Source organism: Protopterus annectens, chromosome 10.part0, assembly GCF_019279795.1.
Source record: "Protopterus annectens isolate FY-2018-M chromosome 10.part0, PAN1.0, whole genome shotgun sequence".
NCBI classification, from domain to species: domain Eukaryota; kingdom Metazoa; phylum Chordata; order Ceratodontiformes; family Protopteridae; genus Protopterus; species Protopterus annectens.
The window spans coordinates 1360501163-1360519967 of NC_056744.1; positions in this window are offsets into that span (position 1 = coordinate 1360501163).

Consider the following 18805-nt stretch of genomic DNA (forward strand, 5'->3'; position numbering starts at 1 on the left):
AACACTTGTCAAGCGTATAGGGTGTGGCTGTTGACAGTCCATAGGAGCACTACCCTGGCATAGTGGGACCACAGATGCCATATGGCATCTATTGGGGACATAGCCCATAGTAAGGCTAACATGACACAGTGGCCGCATGTGTGGGCCGAGGGCCTCAATGAGGATGGATAGCACACAGCCAGGGACACCATCGGTGCCCATTGCTGGCGATGTCAACCGCCATAGAGATATGGGATCACTCCAGGCCATATGACATGTTTGGGAGGATACACTCTGGTGGGATGGATATGTTCCCTGTTGGGGGTGTATGCATGGAACATGTCCTGTGGTTTGCAGACAATGTCTGTGGGTGCAGTGACTGTTGTACCATTCTGGACCATTTCCAGGCAAGTCTGTGTGCCCCAACCATGTCCTTACCACAGTTAGGGAAGGCCCTGTGGTTGTCTCATGTGCCCTCTGCAGTACCACTCCCACAAGCGGACCTGGATGATGGTATGTGGGGCCGTATGGTGACGCCGGTATGAATGGGTGATGGTTTCCCTGGTACTGTCATTGCTCTGCCATGTAGTAGCTCCAACTGTTGATGTACAGGTAGTCAGTGGCTGAGGTCCACCACACCATGTGCCTACCTGTGGTGGACAAGGTCCTGATGTCATCATGTTTGCCTGTTGCAGACATGCATGTGGGTGGTCGGGGAAGGCATTCATTAGGCGTTTGCTGGTCTGGCCTCTGTTCAACACTGGCATGGAGGACTTGTAGGGTACCACACCGGTCGTATGATGTGTGTGGTTTTCTGTGGAGAGGTCATCACTGAGGTCCCCCATGCTGGTGTTGGTTACAGTGAGTGGATGACCAGTGGATCCACTATACGGTCTTGCATCACCATTGAGGGCTGTACATCCTGTGTGGGGCATATCCTCACCATGTGTGATGGGCAGAACTGTCAGACATCCCCCCCCAGTATGTATGGTGCATGGCTGTTTAACAGTGGCCAGGTGTGTGAACACCTGGGACTGCTGGCGTACTGTGTTGTGCCATGGGTAATGTTCCCAGGCTATGTATGGGTGGTTCATGTCACCCAATACGGTGCTGTTGTGAGAGCATGCCCACTCACCAGTGTCCTCAGGACATCTGTGAAGGTATCCTGTGTTTGGGAGGGTTGTCTGTAGCATGCAACAAACTGTAGTCCAGTCCTACACATGGTTAATTGCACCTAGATATTGCCCGCAGCAGCCACGTCTGTGGCATGGCGGGTTGCTGTTGTGTGGCCGGACACACAGGACGGTCCGCATTCCGCCACCCATGCCGTCGCACCATGTGTATGCATGTCTGATCTGTGCCGACTCTTAAGTGTCTGAGCATGCCCAGTAGGCAGCTGTGTAGATAGACACACAGCACAGTGCACACAGCCATCTGCAGTTATACCCGGGTGCATGCCTGTATCCCTACACAGCGGCACGTCTGTGGCATGGCCAGGTTTCTGTTGTGTGGCTGGACACACTGACGGTCCACATTCCGCCACCCATGCGGTCGCGATATGTGTATGCATGTCTGAGCTGTGGCGAGTCTAAGTGTCTGAGGATGGCCAGTATGCAGTTATGTACTGATCAGTAGTTACTTGTTATTCCGACTGCAGCACTAGCGTGTTGGTGTCTGGCGACAATGGGATGGTAACAGACTGTGTGACTGCGCACTCTGTCGAACTCGATCGGGCGCATTGCCTCTGCAAATTATACCACTCACGTGGGGTATGCCTCCTGACAGCGCTCTGCTCAGTAAACTTCGGTGGCGCGTTCTGTAAATGCTTCATACTGTAGTGTGTTCATGTAGATAGGCGTAGGTTCGTCCCCCGTCCCTTCCGTGTGTGTGTGTGTGTGTGTGTGTGTCTCTGTGTGTGTGTGTGTTTCCAGCTGCCTCTGCGACTGATTATGCTTTTAGCTGCTCCGCCCCACATGCCTCCGCTATTTCCAACCATTGCCTTGCGCGTGACGTCAGCCGCCTACAACTATGCCTGTGACAGCTCTGTTTAGTAAACTTCGGTGGCGTTCTGTAAATGCTTCATACAGTAGTGTGTTCATGTAGATAGTCGTAGGTTCGTCCCCCGTCCCTTCCGTGTGTGTGTGTGTCTCTGTGTGTGTGTGTTTCCAGCTGCCTCTGCGACTGATTATGATTTTAGATGCTCCGCAACACATGCCTTGGCTGTTGCCAACTATTGTCTTGCGGGTGACGTCAGCAACCTACAAGTATGCCTGAGACAGCGCTCAGTTTAGTAAACTTCGGTGGCGTTCTGTAAATGCTTCATACAGTAGTGTGTTCATGTAGATAGTCGTAGGTTCGTCCCCCGTCCCTTCCGTGTGTGTGTGTCTCTGTGTGTATGTGTTTCCAGCTGCCTCTGCGACTGATTATGATTTTAGACGCTCCGCAACACATGCCTTGGCTATTGCCAACTATTGTCTTATGGTGGCGTCAGCAGCCTACAAGTATGCCTGTGACAGTGCTCTGTTTAGTAAACCCGGTAGCGCGTTCTGTAAATGCTTCATACAGTAGTGTGTACATGTAGATAGTCGTGGTTCGTCCGCCGTCCCTTCCGTGTGTGTGTGTCTCTGTGTGTGTGTGTTTCCAGCTGCCTCTGCGACTGATTATGCTTTTAGACGCTCCGCACATGCCTTGGCTATTGCCAACTATTGTCTTCTTGGTGGCGTCAGCAGCCTACAAGTATGCCTGTGACAGCGCTCTGTTTAGTAAACTTCGGTGGCCAGCGTTCTGTAAATGCTTCATACAGTAGTGTGTTCATGTAGATGGCGTAGGTTCGTCCCCTGTCCCTTCCGTGTGTGTGTGTCTCTGTGTGTGTTTCCAGCTGCCTCTGCGACTGATTATGCTTTTAGGCGGCTCCGCAACACATGCCTTGGCTATTGCCAACTATTGTCTTCGCGGGTGACATCAGCAGCCTACAAGTATGCCTGTGACAGCGCTCTGTTTAGTAAACTTCGGTAGCGCGTTCTGTAAATGCTTCATACAGTAGTGTGTTCATGTAGATAGGCGTAGGTTAGTCCCCGTCCCTTCCGTGTGTGTGTGTGTCTCTGTGTGTGTGTGTTTCCAGCTGCCTCTGCGACTGGTTATGCTTTTAGGCGCTCCGCAACACATGCCTTGGCTATTGCCAACTATTGTCTTGCGGGTGGCGTCAGCAGCCTACAAGTATGGCTGTGACAGCGCTCTGTTTAGTAAACTTCGGTGGCAGCGTTCTGTAAATGCTTCATACAGTAGTGTGTTCATGTAGATAGGCGTAGGTTCGTCCCCCGTCCCTTCCGTGTGTGTGTGTCTCTGTGTGTGTGTGTTTCCAGCTGCCTCTGCGACTGATTATGCATTTAGGCGGCTCCGCAACACATGCCTTGGCTATTTCAAATATTGTCTTGCGGGTGGCGTCAGCAGCCTACATGTATGCCTCTGACAGCTCACGTCAGTTAACTTCGGTAGCGTTGTGTAAATGCTTCATACTGTACTGAGTTCATGTAAATAGGCGTAGGTTCATCTCCCGTCCCTTCCGTGTGTGTGTGTGTTTCCGTTGCTTTCGAAAATACAACTGAATAAGCAAATTGTTAAAGTGTTCACAATCAACAATGTGATATTTAAAATCATGTTAAGACTCACATTGTTGATTGTGAACATTCTTAGACATAGCATTTTTCCTGCACGCGTTGTGGAAACAACGAAAACGTTGCATGTTTTAATGAACTGTTTAAATGTTACGAAGACTTGTGTTGTGTCGAACTACGGGGACTATTCTTGCTGCAGGTTGCTGGTTTGTTTGTGTTTCATAGTACAATATCATGTAATAAGTGTGTTCATAGTATGCTTTCTGTGATGTTGACATGTGTGTGTTTCGTTAGCAGTGCGTCTCTGCTTTCTATGCTGTGGCTACATCTCCATTGCTCGCATAGAAAGTGACAAATGGAAGTGTAAGGGTGGACATTTAAAGCCTGGATACTTCCATGTTATGTGTAAGTCTCACGGGCCAACGGGTGATAAGCATACATGTCTATGAAGTACCTTTGGATACCATATCGACCTGTCGTGGACGAAATGTTTATGTTGACTGTTCCATCTACCTATGTGTGACATGGTTTGTGGCCATAGGGTGCCAGCAAGTCTTCCCTGTTCATTGGGTGTTTGCCATGGTGTATTGACATCAATCCTATTAATTCACCGAAGGATGTCTTTCTTTGGTGTCAACGCCATAGTTTGACCATCCTATGTCATTCCCAGCAGGCGTGGAGATTGTGCCATTGGTATCTTTACACAGGTGACCCATCTGTTCCACTGCATGGAAGCGTGTGATCCCCATAGATGTGCTGGCACATTGAGTGTTGTGTACGCCGGTATCTGCCCAGCGGTCTTGCTTTGAATGGGGAGTGTGTACTGTAGACCGTATCTGTATTCCCTGGGTTATGCCTTGCAACAGCTGTGGGATTCCCCCAGGTTTGCAGCTATGGGTGCCATCTTGGCGTCGTTTGTCCATCCATGGGAACTGCCTACTGGACACTAGTATCGGGCTGTCAACATTTCACAGCTGCATTCTCCATTTCCGGTGGATGATCGGTATTAGTATTGGGGAGTAACGATATGCCATGGCCACGTCCCGCTGCGGGCGGTCGGAATCATCTGCCATTCCACACCGACACCCTTATTTGCATACCCACGATCCCTTGTCTGCAACCCTCGACGGTACCCTTGCACACCCTTCATGTGTGCGGAAATGGGATGTGAGCGTGTATGGATGCAGCAGCCTGGGGAGTCCTATTCATATGTCCTGCATTTCATGGACGGCTGTCATCACCCTTGAAGACGCTTGTGGTGCATATATCTACCTGTGCCGTAGTCACGGCTGTCACCTCTTCCGGTTCACACTATGTTGCCTACACTTACTTAAGGAGTAATTTTTGGGTCCTGCAATGGACACCGATGTGCATATGTAAAGTTTAGAACATGTTGGACTGTGTCCATTCGGCCAGTGGGTTTGACTGCCGCCGTATGTTCCCCATTCTCGGATGTCTGTCCGCCTACCCATATTATGTAGTGCTACGTAACCCGTGTCCTTCCACAATTTACCCATAGGGTGTTACTGTAGTCCTGCAGGTTGGCAACTGCTTTAGATAATCCTCACAGGTACCATTGTGAACTATCCGCCACTGTATTGTCAGTATAACACAGCCGGTACATGTAGAACCTATTTATTCATGACAGTATGTCGTTTATGTGTGTGAGCGCCATATTTTAGCGATAGTATGACCTTCCTAGTTGACGTTGTTGGTGTGCCATTAATATGTGTTCCACAGGTCGCAGGTATGTTCCGCAGAGTGGAAGCGGGTGATCCCCACATACTTGATAGCACCTTCGCTGCTGTACGCTGGGATTCGCACGGCAGGATGGATGTCTACGGGGTGTATCTACTGTTGTTTCCATCTTAATGTCTTGTGTCATGCCCTACTACGGCTGTGTGATTCCACCAGGTTTGCTATTATGGGTGCCATCTTGTCCGTACGTTTGTCCATCCTTGGGAAATGCCTACTGGACACTGATGTAGGGCTGAGCACATTTCACACATGCCTTTAGCATTACCCTATGGATGCTTTGCATCCTTACTGGGGACTAAGGCACGTCCTGTACCCGCAGCCCTCCCACGGGGCGGGACAACGGATTATCTGCCAAACAACACCGAGCCCCATTTTGCATACCCAGGATACCATGGCTGCAACCCCCCACGGTACGCATGACACATGCTTCATGTGTGCGGAACTGGGATATGGACGCACATGTATGGACACGGCAGTCTGGGGACCTCTGTTCATATGTCCTGCATGTCATGGGCAGGTATCATCAACCTTAAACACGCTGGTGGTGCATATGTCTAGCTGTGCCGTAGTCACGGTTAGTATTCTGATTGGGCGATCGGTGTATAAAGGAGCAGGCGTTGTAGTTTTGGAGTCCTACAATGGACACCGATGTGCATTTGTAAAGTGTAGAACGTGTTTGACTGTCCCCATCTGGCCAGTGGTATTGACTGCCGCTGTATGTTCCCCAGTCGTGGATGTCTGCTTGACTACCCATCGTTTGTATGACATGGCCTATCTATATCCACGTGCCAGTATGCGGAAATACAGCAAACCTTGCGTCCTGCCCATCTTCATAACGACATTATGGAACATATATCGGCAAAAACAGACACTGTCAAATACGATAGACTCCACAGTGAAAGGATACTGAGCTCTCTCACCTACTAACATGGGTCATCATCGGAGTACGGAATGCATGACATAGCCGTCCCTTATACACTTCCTTCAGAGTCGGTTTAAAGCGAAATAATCAATAAACCTGCTCATAGTTAGGTGGACAGTGCTCCAAGTCTTGATTATAACGTGACATATACATATCAGTGTTGCATGCCTTACTTCATGGAAACAATAATACGGCAACAATGTGTTAATATATATACAATATTGGTAAATACAATCAGTATCCGGACACATAGTTGATAATTGTTGTGAGTGCACCTTAGAATGTAGTGTGTTGATCAGGTTATTGTATATCAATGTGTATAATAGTAGCATTACGATAACAAAGCATGGAATTAATAAGTACTATTTAAGCATATATTTGACAATTATGAATGTAAACGTGTGGAGGAGACATCCGTAACCTTCCTGGTTCCACTGGATCACGCACACGCACACTCGCATGTCCGGATTGTGGGTTACGCGCATGCGCACATGCATATCCGTAGTCCGTTTATATATGTTTACAGTGTCTGTGTGGTTACGTGTTTTGCGTTACTTGTGACTATTCCGGTAACATATGTCTGATCCGGTTGACGGACGTGTGCAGAAAGCACTTACAGCTTTATATATGTAACAGTCTTTGCAGCATGGGCGCTTTACGTACCGTGCACATCTATATGTTCTATAGTCTTCCCTCTTTTCCTCTCTCTTTTCCTAACCCCTGCCTCTTCCCTTTTATTCATCTTACATTCCCCTTCTACTGTATCCTTCTGAGCTTCAACTGTTATCCATATGCAAATGCCTTATTGCATAACCTTTATGTACTAGATAAAATGCTTTGAAATTGACCAAACATTATGTATGATATTAAACTGTTTGAGTTCCTTAATGTATGTTGATTTTATTAACAAAATTGATTTATATTTCTATTTTTATTGTATGTCTTTATTAATAATATGTCTGTCTGTCATTATTATGTTATGTGTGGAGCTTTTCTCCCCGGGCCTCTACTGAAAATGGACATATATCCAGCTAGACTAGCCCGGTCAACAAATGTAAAATAAAATAAAATAAAATAAAATAAATAAAATAGTAAGTAATTCAAAGCGTGACTGCATTCACGTTTGGCGGTTACTGTGACCAGTGCCGTTAGCTGTTCGTTGTCATTAATATGCATACCCATGGGACCTATGTACATTTACATACCCCGCTTTACACGCCGTCACAGGCATCCATTCTCCTGCTGGGAAAGGTGCGGTACTGCATGTTGAACATTCCTAATTCCCCCTCGCTCATGGCCCAGGATGCATATGTCATCACCGCAGGGCTGTTCAGATGACAGCTGCTTATATCCCATGCATACAGGCCTTGATTGTCAGGGTGTTGCTGTGGTGCTTTGGGTTTGGTCTTGGCTGCCACTGTGCGGACTGCCCTGACCCTGTACGCATGTTAGTTGAGTCACATGGGGACGTTTTGTCCGTGTCCATGGTACCATGTCACGCCCCAATTATTCGTAACCGTGTGCGCCGATTGGCCGGTGTACCCATTGTAGATGTCGTTATACTAATTGCACACGGTCTGCTCGAAATAACCAATTTCCATTACTAACCCTCCGTATGTATGGCCTGTGCCAATATTACAAGGGTTTAACATTGCGTGGCGACTTTCACTGAGCCACAGACATGTCCGTTGCTTTGTTTGGCCCGGTGCGCTGTGCTACACACATTTAACATGGCGTAACAGGTTGAACAGCTCAGACACGAGGACATCGGGTTGTCCGTCGCTGTCTATTATTGAATGTCTCTGTGGAGTTTGTTTCACAAAGCGAGACAATGTCGGCATTGTTAACGGACATCACGCGAATGCGTCCGCACCGCCGCGGGTGGCGTATGTCTGCCTTTGGCCGGCGAACAGGCATTATGCTGTGCCATTATGTCTGGGGATATATGGTTTCCTTACATAGATGATGTGCCATACTAGCAATGACCCTAGCAATGACCTGCGTCTGGGTGTGGGTACTGCTGTATTACCCACGGGAAGAGTGGCCTTAGGGTAAGTGGTGACCTAGGCAGAAGTTGCCACCGATACATCACCCGCTACCCCCCTCCTGGTCTACCTACACCAAATAGAGTCTGGAAAGGTGCCCGGTAGAGCAACACCCTAGATGGCTACCTACTTGGCCTATGCCTAAGGCCGGCTATGTGTGTGGTCCCTTGGGCATCGGACTCGGGTACGTGCCACGTCTGCCGTGGGTATGTCCAGCATTACCCACATCCAGCCCCAAGGCAGTCAACACAGCATCCATGGCTCCACATGGTGTCCCAGCTGTGTACTCCAGGAACTCTAACTCACACTTAGGACAGCTGTTTAATCTTAGCCTCACCTCAGGATACGTACCTGAGTAGTAGCACAGGGCGACTGTAGTCACACTCCACATAGATGGTGCCTCCACTGACCCTGGTTATTACCATACCATTAGTTTGACAAGCCTTATCTGCAAAGCCATGGAGATGGATCATAATGGGACACATAGATAAAGACATAGGGGACCTGCATACTTTGGATACAACCCAGTTTAGCTTGGTCAGAGTCAGATCATGCCCTTTACACGTGTTTCACTTTGTAGAATCAGTCACCAAGGCCATTGCTGAGGGTAAAGCAGTCCATACAGCCTACCTCAACCCGGCAGAGGCCTTGACACAATACCCCCTCGGGTATAATTGATAAACCCGTCATCTTGAATGTAAATCCATACATCGCCATATGGGTTGCAAGCGGGCTAAGTCACAGAACACACATGGCCATAGTTGCTGGTGCCATGTCATACTCACAGCCAGTCACAGGTGGTGTCCCATGGGGCTCAGTCCTGGGTCCACTATTTCCAGCATCTACGTTTCCAATGTACACGCATACACAGGGGGGTTATGGGTGACAATGTTTGCAGATGACTGCAAACCGGGTGCCAAAGTCAGACACACATCTGACACAGATATCCTTCAGGAGTGCCTCACAGATGTGGATAAGTGGTACCAGAGACATGTCCTACAGCTAAATGCCAGGAAATGCATAGGCATACCCTTCGGGAAGAACAAGGTTAGCCCGAGCTACCATATACGTGGCAATCCACTGAGCACAGAGGCGGTTACCAGTGATTTGGGGACATGTGTTGTTGTTAACCGTTCGGTAGACACACATGTTGCTAACATAGTTAGGTAGACCTTCCACATTGCCCACATCATCATGAAGGGATTCACATCTAGATCAGGGGAGGTCATTGTCCCCTTGTACTCATCGCTCAATAGACCTATGATTGGGTACAATGCCCCGTTCAGAATGTATCTGACCCAACACCTGCAGCAGCTGGGGCACCAACAGTTCTTCGACAAACAGATGCAGGGTCTCAGGTATATGTGTTATACTGACCGACTGAAAGAATTCCAGCTGTATACAGTTGCATACCACTTGCCCAGAGGTGACCCGTGCCTGGCATACACGGCTAAGTCGAACCCAGATCTGATGACTATGCTTCACGTAAATAAGTTAGATCCTCAGAACCACAAGGGCAGCTGGCGTACACCTTGACACTGTCATTAATCGAACGTGTTGTTGGGACGGATTCATCACCCAGACACTCACTATGCTGTGGAACAACATCCCAGTACATGTGAGGGCAAGCACCTCGCTGGCCTTGTGTTAGTATTTACACATGGATGACTGAGTTGATTTATTTAAGTAACCTTCTAACTGAATATTTACATTAGCACATTGTGAATGTTTACATTTCGTTGGTCTATTTTACAGTAGTCATAATCATACGGTTTATGTGTATATATTATGGTTCATTTATATTACTAGGTGTCTGCAGTTCTGTTAATATATTGGCACAATCCATAGGACATATATATGTATCTTACACAGTCAAACATTTGGAAAACATTTTATGTTGGTTCATGTTTCATATATGTACATATATTTATATTTTCCGATGAAGACTGTACCTTTCGAAGCAATGTCTGATGTCCTCACTGTGTGGGATCTGTAACCCAAGTAAGGTTTGTTCGCTTGTCTGCCTTTAAGGCATGTAATTAGTACCTAGCACATCTAATGTACTGACCAATTAATGCTTGTAAATGTAGTAGGTTGGACTGCATTGTATGTAGTCTGAATAAGTCTGCTTATGAAGCAGGCGAAGTGGGCTCCAATAGACTATGGTGACTGCCTTTAATTCTTGGTGTGCTCTGGTTGGTCACTGACGGTCCCTACAGTACCTCGTCTTTGCTTTAGACTTCATCAGCCCGTTGTCTGTGTTTGTTGTATGGGGAATGTCAACTGTAGTCCCTATGTGTATGACTTGTGTAATGCCTTACTAGGGCACTGTAATTCCACGGGTTTGCAGTTATGGGTGCCATCTTAGTCATACGCTTGTCCATCCATGTGAATTGCCTACTATACACTGGTATAGGGCTGCACACATTTCACACCTGCATTTTGCATTCCCCGAGTATGGTGTGCATTAATAGCGGAGAGTGGCGCATGTGCTACGCACGTCCCTCCCAGGCGGGACAAAGGATAGCCTGCGAAACAACACCGAGGCCAGATTCTACATACCCAGACTCCCTTGACTGCAACAGTGCACAGTACCCATTACACATCCTTCATGTGTGCTGGACTGTGATGTGGACGCAGCTGAATGGACCCGATACCCTGGGTATTTCTATGCATGTGTGCTGCAGTTCATGGACAGCTATCATCAACATTGAACACGCTTGCATGCATATGTATGCGTGTGGCGTGGTGATGACAATTAGATCACATGAGTAATGCAGGAAGCTAGCAGGCATTCTCTGAACAGAATTTTTGGATCCTACAATGGACACCGATGTGCATATGTCAAGTTAGATGTTGCTGGACTGTGTCCACCTGCCCAGTGCTTTTCACTGCTGGTGTATGTTCCCCAATCGCGGATGTCTGTTTGACTACCCATTCCACATGGTGCTACATAACCAGCTGATTTAGTACTGTGAACAAATTACATACATCCAAAGATGCTGGTTAGCAACTGCTTCATATAAACCTCAGACATCCCAATGGGACATATCCGTCACTATATTTCCAATATAACACCACGGAACATGTTGCTTACCTATGCATTCATTTAACCATGTTGTCTTCATAGGTGGGAAAGCCATAGTTTACATATCCTACTTGGCGTTGTGTGTGTGCCATTAGTATGTGTTCCACAGGTCGCACATCTGTTCCGCTGTACGGTGGCGGGTGCTCCTCAGTCTGTTGCTGGCAGATTGAGTGCTGTGTACGCCGGTGTTGGCACGACGGTCCTGCTTTGTATGTGGAATGTCAACTGTAGTCCCTATGTGTATTTCCTGTGTTATGCCTTCCCGCGGCTATGTCATTTATCCGGGTTTGCAGTTGTGGGTGCCATCCTGGCCATACGGGTGTCCATCCATGACAATTGCCTACTGGACACTAGTATAGGGCTGTACACATTACACACCTACATTTAGCATTCTCCGGAGTATAGTTTGCATTATTAGCGGAGAGTAAGGCAGGTGCTACGCACACATCCCTCCCACGGGGTGGGAGAAAGGATTGCCTGCGAAACAACACCGAGCACAGAGTCTACATACCCAGAATCCCTTGACTGCAACAATTGACAGTACCCATTACACATCCGTCATGTGTGCGGGACTGTGATGTGGACGCAGGTGTATGGACCCGGTACCCTGGGTATTTCTGTGCATCTGTGCTGCATGACATGGACAGCTATCAGCAACATTAAACACGCTTGCGGTGCATATGTGTACCTGTGACGACAATGATTTCAGGTACGCATTGAAATAAGACATAATTCGATTCTTTCCACAATTTTTGGGTCCTACAATGGACACCACTGTGCATATGTAAAGTGTAGAGCTTGTCGGACTGTGTCCTTGTGAGCAGTGGATTTCACTGATACTGTGTGTTCAGGAATCGCGGATGTCTGTTTGACCACCCATTCCACATGGTGCTACATAACCAGGTGATCTAGTACTGTGGACAAATGACATGCATCCAATGATTCTGGTTAGCAACTGCTCCATATAAACCGCAGACGTCCCAATGGGACATATCCGTCACTGTATTTCCAATATAACACCACCAGAACATGTTGATTACCTATGTATTCATTTAACCATGTTGTCTTCATAGGTGGGAATGCCATAGTTTACATATCCTACGTGACGTTGTGTGTGTGCCATTAGTATGTGTTCCACAGGTCGCACATCTGTTCCGCTGTATGGTAGCGGGTCCTCCTCAGTCTGTTGCTGGCAGATTGAGTGCTGTGTACGCCGGTGTTGGCACAGCGGTCCGGCTTTGTATGTGGAATGTCAACTGCAGTCCCTATGTGTATTTCCTGTGTTATGCCTTCCCGCGGCTATGTCATTTACCCGGGTTTGCAGTTGTGGGTGCCATCCTGGCCATACGGGTGTCCATCCATGACAATTGCCTACTGGACACTAGTATAGGGCTGTACACATTCCACACCTACATTTAGCATTCTCCGGAGTATGGTTTGCATTATTAGCGGAGAGTAAGGCAGGTGATACGCACACATCCCTCCCACGGGCGGAGGAAGGATTGCCTCGAAACAACACCGAGCACAGAGTCTACATACCCAGAATCCCTTGACTGCAACAATTGACAGTACCCATTACACATCCGTCATGTGTGCGGGACTGTGATGTGGACGCAGTTCTATGGAACCGTACCCTGGGTATTTCTGTGCATCTGTGCTGCATGACATGGACAGCTATCAGCAACATTAAACACGCTTGCGGTGCATATGTGTACCTGTGACTACAATGAGTTCAGTTAGTTGATTAAATAAGGCGGCATTCCTGTCTTTAGACAAATTTTTGGGTCCTACAATGGACACCACTGTGCATATGTAAAGTGTAGAGCTTGTCGGACTGCGTCCTTGTGAGCACTGGGTTTCACTGATACTGTGTGTTCAGGAATCGCGGATGTCTGTTTGACCACCCATTCCACATGGTGCTACATAACCAGGTGATTTAGTACTGTGGACAAATGACATACATCCAATGATGCTGGTTAGCAAATGCTCCATATAAACCGCAGACGTCCCAATGGGACATATCCGTCACTGTATTTCCAATATAACACCACCGGAACATGTTGATTACCTATGCATTCATTTAACCATGTTGTCTTCATAGGTGGGAATGCCATAGTTTACATATCCTACTTGACGTTGTGTGTGTGCCATTAGTATGTGTTCCACAGGTCGCACATCTGTTCCGCTGTACGGTAGCGGGTGCTCCTCAGTCTGTTGCTGGCAGACTGAGTGCTGTGTACGCCGGTGTTGGCACGAGGGTCCGGCTTTGTATGTGGAATGTCAACTGTAGTCCCTATGTGTATTTCCTGTGTTATGCCTTCCCGCGGCTATGTCATGTACCCGGATTTGCAGTTGTGGGTGCCATCCTGGCCATACGGGTGTCCATCCATAACAATTGCCTACTGGACACTAGTATAGGGCTGTACACATTCCACACCTACATTTAGCATTCTCCGGAGTATGGTTTGCATTATTAGCGGAGAGTAAGGCAGGTGCTACGCACACATCCCTCCCACGGGGCGGGAGAAAGGATTGCCTGCGAAACAACACCGAGCACAGAGTCTACATACCCAGAATCCCTTGACTGCAACAACTGACAGTACCCATTACACATCCGTCATGTGTGCGGGACTGTGATGTGGACGCAGTTCTATGGACCGGTACCCTGGGTATTTCTGTGCATCTGTGCTGCATTACATGGACAGCTATCAGCAACATTAAACACGCTTGCGGTGCATATGTGTACCTGTGACGACAATGATTTCAGGTACGCATTGAAATAAGAAATTATTCGATTCTTTCCACAATTTTTGGGTCCTACAATGGACACCACTGTGCATATGTAAAGTGTAGAGCTTGTCGGACTGTGTCCTTGTGAGCAGTGGGTTTCACTGATGCTGTGTGTTCAGCAATCGTGTATGTGTGCTTGACTACCCATACTGTGTTGTGCTACAGGAACCATGTCTTCCGACACCAGAAACCAATGCTATATATCCAATGTTGCAGGTTAACAACCACTTTCATACCATACCCAGAGGTCACGATTGGGAGGTATTGCCACTTTATTATCGGAACAACACCCCCAGACTGTGTACATCATGGGAACTTTAGGCCAGTCTTACCGGCCATTTCCAATTGTAATTGGCAGACACATGTCAATACATGTATGATAACACATATTGTCATGCAGAAGTTGATCTATGTTATTTGGACATTGGCTTCTGCTTTTGGCATCCGTTGCTGTGAGTGTTGCCAGTTACCATACACATTGCTTGCTCAGAGGCAGACTACACAATACTGCACAGTACTGTGGTCTCCTTTAAGGACCCTGAGCCAGTGGTCGATGGTACGGCAGCCACTGCATCAATCACATTTGCCATCTACCAGTACCTACAGGACTGCATGAGCCAGTCATTCACTTACCCAACTGTGGTTCACTGTACCAATGCCAAGCATCCAGTGTGGTGTACCCCAGCCATACACAAAATGTACAACACGAGGAGGTGGCTACTACAAGGTGGAGCAGACACCTTGTGAGGTGTGACACCCTTGGTCATCATATGTGTAGACTTACACACTGTCATGAAATAGTCCAGGGCACATTCCACAGATATACCTACATGGACCTGGCTAACAATCATACCACCTTCAGTTGCTATGCTGGACACCTGGGAGCTCAGTCCCACATATGCTCTGACTGGGTTCACATAGAGGTGGGGTTTACTCAACATACACACATTGCCAACATACAGGCTGACAAGTCCAGTGAGGACATCTCCACACCCTCCCCACACATGAGGTGATGTGTGTACCACAGGTTTGTGGTCACCAAATGTTCTGTGACACACAGGTGGGACATGCTCTCTCCAGGGTAGTGGACATAGCATCGATGAGACCAGCTGGTGACCCCGCTGTGTACTCCACTATCTCGGTTATGAATTGGACCCACAGTTAGGACAGCTATTTCTTTGTAGCCTCACCTCAGGTAGGGTACCCAGGTTGTGTCACATGGCAACTGTAGTCCCACATCAGAAGGCCAATACCTCCACTGAGGCTGGTTATTACTGTCCCATTACCCTGAGGAGACCTATCTGCAAAGACATGGGGAGGGATCATACTGTGGCTCGTACATGACTGCATAGGGGACATACTTACTTTGCCTCACACACGGTTTGTCTTGTTCAGGGGCGGTTCATGCCTTTAAAGCATGGTTGACATTTTCAGGACAGTCGCCGAGGCCACTGATGGCGGTGTTGCAGTCCATACAGCCTACCTCGACCTGGCAAAGCCCTTCATCACATTACCCCCTCAGGTATCGTTGATAAACCCATTGGCTGGGATGTGAACACGCACATCACAGAATGTGTTGTAAACTGTCTATGTGACACAACCCACACGGTCATAGTTGCTGGCAGCATATCAGACCTACTGCCTGTCAGAAGTGGTGTCCCATGGGGCCCTTCCATGTGTGCACTCCTGTCATACACCTACATCTTCACGGTACAGGCACACACAGGGGTGCTATGGGCAACAGTGTTTGTAGATGACTGCAAAACAGGTGCCATAGTGGGACAGACATCTGACACAGATATCCTTCGAAGGCGCCTCCCAGGTATGCATATCTGCTGTCAGGGACATGTCCCACAGCTAAATGCAACGTCATGCAACATCATACCTGTGGAGAAGTACTAGGTCACCCCTGTCCAGCATATAGGTGGCTGTCCACTCAGCACAGGGGTGATTACCAGGAATCAGGGGACAGTGTTGGATGGTCACCATTCATTCCACACACACGTTGCTATCGTGGTTGTGTGGGTCTTCTACATTGCCCACCTGTTGGTGCAGGGATTCACATCTACATCAGGCTAGGTCATTGTTCCCTTGTACCCATTACGTGTTACACCTATGATCTACTACATTGCCCCATTCAGACTGTATCTGACCATACACCTACAGCAGCTGGGAAGCCCACATAGGTTGATCGTTGTACAGATGCAGGATGACACCATTTTGTGTAATGCTGCCCCACATGTAGGACCCTGCCACATCACGTCACATACCTGCTGTTTGGTGTTGACCTGTGCCTGACATACAAGGCCATGTCAACCCATATGTCATGTGTATGCTTCACCTACTGTATCGGCATTCCTCAGAATCACTAGGGCAGGTGACATTTACCTTGTCACGGTCATTCATGGGATGTGTTTGGGTGACACATATATCACCCAGACAATCATTATGCTGTGGATCTACATCACAGTACATGTGAGACAGACATCCTTCCTAGCCTTGTTCGCAGCTATGTTGTCCATTGGATGGAGAATTGCAGGTATAGGCCAGGGATTACATCATTATCACTGCTTGACGGAGATACAGCAATATCATGGGTATTTCATCTGAAGCACAGAAGGTTGGCAAAGTCATCCTAACTATGGTGTAGTATTATGGCTGGGCCTGGGACGATGGCCTACCCTGTACCTATGGACGTGTGAACCTATATTCATAGTTTGTCACATGTACAATTGTCTATCCACTATAGTCTTTCGCCACTGTATATTTCTGTGGCACATGATTGTCCTCTGTATTACATGCAGGTATGCTGTGTACGTTGCACATATGTCACAGTTGATGACAGTGTATCTGTGTCCCTAACACTGTGATACTGAGGACTACCACACATCCTTCACAGCATTACATGCATATGTCCATTCTATTCTTCTTTGGCCTATGGGGGTGTTAAGGCAAACATTACTCAAGCCCCTGTTTGTGCATGCTTCATGTTGGTGTTTGACCAGGCTCCGTTGCAGTCATGTTTTGGACAGTAGTGTGTCTGTGTGTTTGCCATGTGTTTTTATTGCCAGTACATCTGTGGGAGGTGTAGTTGGCACATGTTCCTCTTTGCAGGGACACCCATCCTGGTGTTTGTGTCATGCATCTGCACTTGGCACGTGCCATATGTCCTGTACTATTCCCACAGTCGTGTATGCCTTCATGCACTACTACTGCGTGTTACTGGCTGTGTGTATGTGGTACACATGGACATTGTGATGTTTGTCTTGACCTATTCCAATGCTAGAACGTAAACATCTGTCAATTAAGTCTTTTAAATCAAACTGTAACACTCATTCGTATTTTCAACATGACACTCATTAACACAGGAAGCTGGGATTAATAACATTTTATTACTGTGCAGCAGGAGGCAAAGGAGTATGCAGTCAAAGTTTAGACATTTGTTCAACTCTATACATGTTACATCTGTATGAGCATTCTGTATACTATCATCTTTTGCACACATTAATGATGTTGTCAGTCACAAGGCATTTACATTGCTAGAGTACAGAACATTGTATTCCTACAACAGTGCTCAGGTAATGCTTATTACATGTTTTCCCATGAGGATAGCCCAACCTTGCGAGCCACATATTCAGTTAGACTGTACTTTGGTAAGTTCTGCTCTGACACGGTTCCAACACTGTTCATATTCATTCCTCACTCCGTGTCCTACTAGGTTCCTGTGTCTCTCTGCTGAGCAGCTGTACTCTTTGTTACAGCTCACAAGCCTATCCTCCTCAGTAGAAGGATGACAGATATACCTGTACATACATGTATTATTCTGTAACCGAGCAGATGACTAATGCTGACTGACATACACCTGCTGCACTGGTTACTGCTAGGGTTAGGGTTCAATCACACTGCAGCTACACTACAAGCAATTACATGCATGAGAAGGTGTACTGCTATATTGTCAGGTAGAATAATATGCATTATACACTATTAGCTTCTAAAGTTGCACGTCATATTATGTTTAAATATGTATTTTGCTAACATTCTCCCTCCTTTGATTGCTTCTACTCTATCCAGAGACATATACAACATTATTTCATTCCCTGGCGTCTTCCTCTGTGGAACGTTTAACTAGGCAGGTAATTTGATGTACATTGCAAGTAGGATTGCATTTTCTATTGACAAATACCACTACAGGTCTTGATCCATAGTCTCGGGTACAGGTATGTTGCCAGAGTCGCTGACTAATACTTACATGCACAGTATCCGCACTAGACACATGCTCCCAATATGAGCAGAACAACACAAATGGCAATCATGATATTCAGTATGACTGACCCCATCCACCCAATGGTTTGTGGAAATGGTTCGGCAGTGGGTTTGGGCCTGGTTCCGCCATGGATGACACCTGCTATATTACCTGTAGGTGGGCGTTGCTTTTGGTCTCTTCATGTGGTAGTTGGACACAGCGATCTTCTTCAGTAAGCGCGCGTACCAATTCTCAGCGCCACGGTGCAGTCGTGCACTATTACATTTTCTGACACAACAGTTCTCATTGCATCCAGTTCATCAGTCACATGTTCAGGAGCGGGAAGTCACATTCATCCTTCCTCCG